The 6,516-nt window shown below is 36.6% G+C and overlaps 1 pseudogene; it reads left to right on the top strand.

The window, feature by feature from the left end:
• The first annotated feature begins 5 nt into the window (after positions 1-5).
• Positions 6-2,156, top strand: LOC113100282 (G protein-activated inward rectifier potassium channel 3-like; annotated as a pseudogene).
• Positions 2,157-6,516: the final 4,360 nt, after the last annotated feature.

The following is a 6,516-nucleotide window of genomic DNA, read 5'->3' as shown; positions in this document are numbered from 1 at the left end:
AGCGAGCCGAGACACTGGTGTTCTCTCGTAATGCTGTCATCTCATTGCGGGATGACAGCTCTGTTTGATGTTTCGCGTTGGGACTTGAGATCCTCCCACATCGTGGGCGCCAACATGAGAGCCAAACTTATCAAATCCAAACAGACACAGGAGGGTAAGACAGAGGGTAACAAACACACACACACACACACACACACACACACACACGCCTAGTTACTGATGAAGGGGTGCCACCTGCTGGTTATATCATACAAAGACACGGTGGGAACATTCTCGTATCAGAACCGTTTGTTTAGTTGTCTTTCTCTTTAGGTGAGTTTATTCCACTGGATCAGACAGATATCAGTGTGGGATTCGAGACGGGGACGATCGTCTCTTCCTGGTGTCTCCATTGGTGATCTCTCACGAGATCGACGTCCGCTCTCCGTTCTGGGACATGTCACAAGGTCAGCTGGAAAAAGAGGACTTTGAGATTGTGGTCATCCTGGAGGGGATGGTAGAAGCTACAGGTAAGTATACTAATACTCAGGTTTATCATGCGAAATGTGCTGTATTGATTTGTGTTTAGTAATCGACAGATATATTCTGATCTACAGGAATGACCTGTCAGGCGCGGAGCTCTTACCTGGCTGAAGAGGTGTTGTGGGGACACAGGTTCAGTCCCATGATGTCACTGGCCGAGGGATTTTTTGACGTGGATTATGGGGCTTTTCACCACACATTTGAGGTATATGGTATACAATGGGAATTTCTAATCGGTCAATTTTAGGTTCTGCAGAACACTTTTAAATGACATTCTTTAGTGGCATCTATGGCTCCAATGAAGAACCTTTAACATCCACAGAACTTTTACTTTCCACAAATTGTTCTTTATAGTGGAAAGGTTCTTTAGATTTATAAAAAAGCTCTCTCATTAAAAAAAAACAGCTTAAATGTTATTTGGGGAACCAGAAATCTATGGCTATGAACAATTTTTTGATTGAAATAATGCTAATCTTTATTTGCATGCATTTTGTTGTTTGGGTAGTAGCTGTCTCACCATATCTGGGATTTATTTAGCAGTTTGCATCATCTCTCATATAGTTTTCCTCTAAAACAATTAGCTTCAGAATCTGTGTAATAATCATCTGTCTGTGCAACGCTGACGTGCACTTTATTATAGAGCAAAAACAGAGATTTCTCTCTTTGTTCATGGGTTTTTATGTGCGTAATCAATAAAAAAAAAAAAAAAAAGACTCATAAATGCACATCACTGGAAGAAATCTAATTACTTGTGCAATCACATTCTTACTTTCTATCCTTTGGCCAAAGAGTATTTTTGTATAAATCTACAATAAACCATTTAAATGAATGAATGTATAAATAAGTAAGTCAATAAATAATATTGTGATCATTAGTTAATATTTATAAAATAGTTTTCAATAATTAGATATTATTAGATTTAATTAATAAACCATTTTAATGGATTTAAATAAATACTGTTGTTACATGTAGTTAATATTTATATAGATATTTTATTTAATTGAAAAAAAAATATTGTGATAATTAGTCAATATTTATATCTCTTTATATTTTACTCTTTAAATTAATATTATATTTTTAATTATATTTATTAATAAAAATAATAATATATGCGTGTGTAAATGTACTAAATACTTAAATGAATGTAAAAGGACAGATGCAGTCAAATTGAGCAGGATTTATGTTTTAGCTATCGTTCACAGAATGAGGAATACGATAAATGCTTTAAATACACTACCTAAAGTTGTTCTTTTAAATGATCTTTTAAAGGTGAACACGCCCTCCTGTTCTGCGAGAGAGCTGGCATTGGCTACCGCCCGTTTAGACGCTCATCTCTATTGGTCGATTTCCAGTCGGCTTGATGAAGATAAATGGGAGGGGCCTAATCTGACTGAGCAAACGGGGAAGTCCACGGATTCAGAATCTGTCAGGGAGGGAGACGGGCCAACATTTACTGTGGGTGGAGTTACAAATACCAGGACCAATCAGTTGTTGGAGAACAGAATGGCAGTGTGACCACTGACCAATCAGAGTCTGAGGCTTAAAAGGATGCAAGAATGTATAAAGGTACAGAAAATATTCGAAGGAGTCCACAGTTGATGTTAAAACTTTGGATTGTTCAGCGATCCTCAAGCCACCGTCTTTGAGTTAGATTTGTAAATGTGTAGTGGCTAAAGCCTAGCATAGAATACTTTCCCCAAGGGGAAATCCTAGCATCTCCTTGTATTTTCGGTCAGATTAAATCTTAACTTTTGATGTTTCACCACAACACTGCCTTCGAGTTCACACAGTAGCTCTATTTCAATCCCACTGTCAGACGTCTACTTAGACGTCATCCTAACTGAAATAAAACCTGTGAAGGACACATGCGGTGTTGCTTTAAAGGGATAGTTCACCAAAAAAAGAAAATGATGTCATAATTTACTCACCCTCATGTTGTTCCAAACCTTGTGCTGAACAGAAAGAAGATATTTTGAAGAATGTGGGTAAAAGTCTTTCTGTTCCCTATTGACTTCCATAATGTTTTGTCCTATGGAAGCCAATGGCTACCAGCTCTTCAAAATATCTTCTTTTGTGTTGAACAAAAGAAAGAAACTCATGCAGGTTTGGAATAAGTGGAGTGTGGGAAAGTGGCAGAATGGTCATTTTTTGGGTGAATTATCCCTTTAAATGTGACTAAAACTAAGGAACTTGCTAGGTTTTGAAACCAAACGAACACGTCTGATTTGTATAAGTACCAATCATTAGAGTAAACTGAACCGTCTCTAACGTTTCACTGCCTTTGTGTTCAGCCAGAGCGGGACTATTTTTAAAGCAATCTTTTAGAACAAGTCAGTGCAAGTTGTTTACAGTCACGTTGGCTAGTTTCACATGTACCTGAAAAAGAAGTGAACGTGTTACCATGGTGACATTACATTCCAATTCGCAACATCACAGCAGAGTTTAGCTTTAGTTTCTTAAGAGTCAGCCGGTGGTAAAATTAGCACACGCTCACGACTGCCGAACAGTCTGAGAAAGTCATGTCATTATGTGAGCGGATCTAGATGAGAAATGGCTAAAATGGATTCAAATACGAGAGATATTGTATGCTATTAGGCCATAGCAACTTTTCAACATCTAATTAAATCAATGTAGAAATTAGCATCATCATGTGATTGATCAGCTGTTTGCGACTGAATGCAAACACAATGCTATTCTGTGTATCTCTTATTTATTGAGTTCAAATGTGTTCGTAACAACAAATAACTCATTGCTCAGTTGCTGCTGCAGATGAAATAAGAGAAGATATTAATCAGTGAATATTTCACTTCAACAGGCCATTTTTGACATGTTAACTAATGTAGTGCAACCAGGGATGTCTTAAACCAGCCAGTCCAGGTCTCTTCCCATGCTGGTCCAGACTGGTTTGTGGGTGATCTTTCTGGTGAAGCTGGTTAAGTTAGTCAAGAGGTTTGGTCCGATCGTTTTGTTTTTTTCCCAATATGCTTTATTTGAGAATGAGCTGTACAAGGGAAACAAGCTTGACAAAAATAAGAAGACCGGCGTTTTCCAAATGCATCCAACAAATACATACAATCAAAATAAACCTAACAAAGAAAATGGGATATTAATGAAATGGCAACATTGCTGAATAAACTGTTTGGTTTTTTTTTCACAATCAGAGAAATGTTTTGAGTTGACGGGTACAGTTATAAGTTAACAGTCAAGTTTACACACTACCTCTGAAATTGCTGTCCATCAATAAAAAATTTGGATCAGGTTCGATTTTATGTGTTTTCGCAAATGAATCAAGCATTTTGATAGAAAAGGATGAACAAAAAAAAAAGCATTCGAATATTTCAGACTCGGTGTGCAAGGAACTTTAGTCCTACTTTAATATTATTCATCATATGTTGAAGAAACTACACTGATCCTAGATCTGTTTCATGTTCATTTTCAACAGTTATGCTGAAGAATTTAGATTGACATGTAATGTAGACAGCACTGTCATGAGTGATGCACTGCTGTGTGTTTGTGTAGAGTAATGTGTGTATGTTACATAGAACAGTGACTTTTATTATTAATGAAAGCTTTCAATGCATCATTATAAAAACTCAGTTCAGTTAAAATTCAATTTCATTATACTCACTTCAGAAGGGTAAATGTATGGAAGAGTCTGAATGAATCCACTCAGTAATATTTGATTTCCTTATTCTGGTGTTGAAGTTCTCACTTCTTAGTGCCAGTGTAGAATTGTTTTGAAAGTTCAAAGGCTTTTGTTGTTTTTAAGATGTTTCTCATCAAGGCTGCAATTATTTGATCAAAATACAGAGTAAAGTAGTAATAATATGAAATATTATGACAATTTAAACAACTGTTTTCTATTAGAATATATATTAAAATATAATTTATTTCTATTATGCAAAGCTGAATTTTCAGCATCATTACTGCAGTCTTGGAGTCACATGATCCTTCAGAAATCATTCAAATATGCTGATTTGCTGCTCAGGAAACATTAATTATTATGAAAAGAACAATTTAAAGAACAGCATTATTTACTGTCTTTTATTTACTGTCATATTTACTGTTTTTTTTTATCACTGTCATGTGTCCTTGCTGATTAAAAGTAGTGATTTCTTTAGACTACCAATATAAATCTTTATCTCATATGATGATTTTAAACATATTTCTCAAAAGTACAATTCATTTTTTTCTGTATTTTTTTAAATAAGGGAAAGAAGATTACTGAGTGCACCTTTACAAACTGAGTTTGAAACAGGCTGAGATAAACTGTGTGTTTTCCCCAAGTGTTCTAGCGTGTGCTGTCCTGTATGTGATTTTGTAGCTCACTTGAATGTCTTTAGCACATACGGTAAGCACAAACTCTGCTCTCATGCGGGTTTCTCCTCTTGCTTTTGCTGCTGTTGACATTTTTAAAATATGTTTTTAAGCTTTACTATTTCTGTATTATAAGTCTTAATAAAAGTATATTCAAAATAATGTCTGGTGATTAAGATGTGTACATTGAATGTTCAAAGAAAACACTACTCAGACGTTTGTAATTTGGCGCCACTAGTGGCACCAACCGGAACTGCGAGACAGAATTGCTAAATAATCCCACCCCAAACTCACTTATATTGATGCTACTTTATTACGTGAACTGTTGAGCTAATCAGATACATTTAAAGATTTTTAGTATAATAAAATGGATTCAACAATAATCTTGTTAGTTCTAATTCTAAATATTAGAATTTTTATATTGACCATCATTTCCACATGCACAAACGTGTCCTCTTAACCCAGTGAGATTATGGGTAAATAATAACGTAACGACTGTCCTCTGACCTTCTGACTCTTTCGTCCTCTGTCATTTTTCTTCTGCCCCTTTCTGTTTCACTGATTCGCCTGCGAGTTTCACCATATCCGTTTCCTTTCGCTGTATTTATAGCACACTGATCATTTAAAAATAGACGTTTGCATTGTTCCTTTAAGACGCAAGGTGATTGCATGAAGTCTCCATGTGCTCTATACGACCAGCTCTGCAGTTTAGTTGCCTTGCAATGCCTGTAAGTGCCACTGGAGGGCAGTGGCTGGAGTGAGGCTGAGTGCACAGATTCATCATTTCACTATTCTACATAGTAACAGACCTACAGATCTGTACAAGCCCCAAAGCTCAGTGGGGTTGTCTTTGAACGCCTTATAGCCAGGCTTACACTGAATCTGCGCCCGCAGCACATCAGCAGAACTAAAATGTCCACCTTTTCCAAACTTTTACATACCCTTTGACCTTGTTTATGAAATATATTGAATAATCTGATTGCGCTTTCAGCTATCAGTTAGAATGGATTTACCTGTTTAAATTTTACACATTGGAACGTGTAAAAAAATGCACAGATTTCCCTCCAAAATCAGTTCAGAATAAAGAAAACTGCAACACGATAAAAAAAAGAGACTCTGTTTTATATTATGCATTCCATTTCGCTTGCTCTCTTTCTTATCTGTCTAATACGCCCCTCCTCACCTTGCCTTTCCTTTTCAATACAATACTGACATAGTTTTTCAAACATGAGCTTGGGAAACCCTACAGAGGCCTTGTGCAACACACTCTTGTGGTCTATTTAACTTAGTTTATTCTGACAACAAACTATAGTGGTGTTTAAATGAATTATGCATATAAATGATTGTTGATCAGTTTAAGAAACTCAGACTTGTATGTTTTATTGGTAATTTATATGCATGTTTTCATGACACCGCCTCACGTAGGGCATGCTGGGAGGATTGCATGTGAATGACATCCAGGCTCTTTTTCTCTCTCCCTTCACCTCTAGCATCTCTACGGAGTGTCATTGTGGATAGCGCACGCACTGTGCTGATCTGATCAAGAGCACCGGGAATTCTGGGTCAGTGTTCCATGGTGATGAGGTGTGTGTGTGTGTGTGTGTGGGCTGGTCCCTCAGAGAATGGGTATGGTTTTATACACAAGAGAGACAGATATCAGAATTTCCATGCTCAGAT

This window comes from Carassius auratus, unplaced genomic scaffold (assembly GCF_003368295.1).
Source record: "Carassius auratus strain Wakin unplaced genomic scaffold, ASM336829v1 scaf_tig00217221, whole genome shotgun sequence".
Taxonomy (NCBI): Eukaryota; Metazoa; Chordata; class Actinopteri; order Cypriniformes; family Cyprinidae; genus Carassius; species Carassius auratus.
Note: the sequence above shows the minus strand (reverse complement) of the source record. Positions and strands in the feature narration are given on the sequence as shown.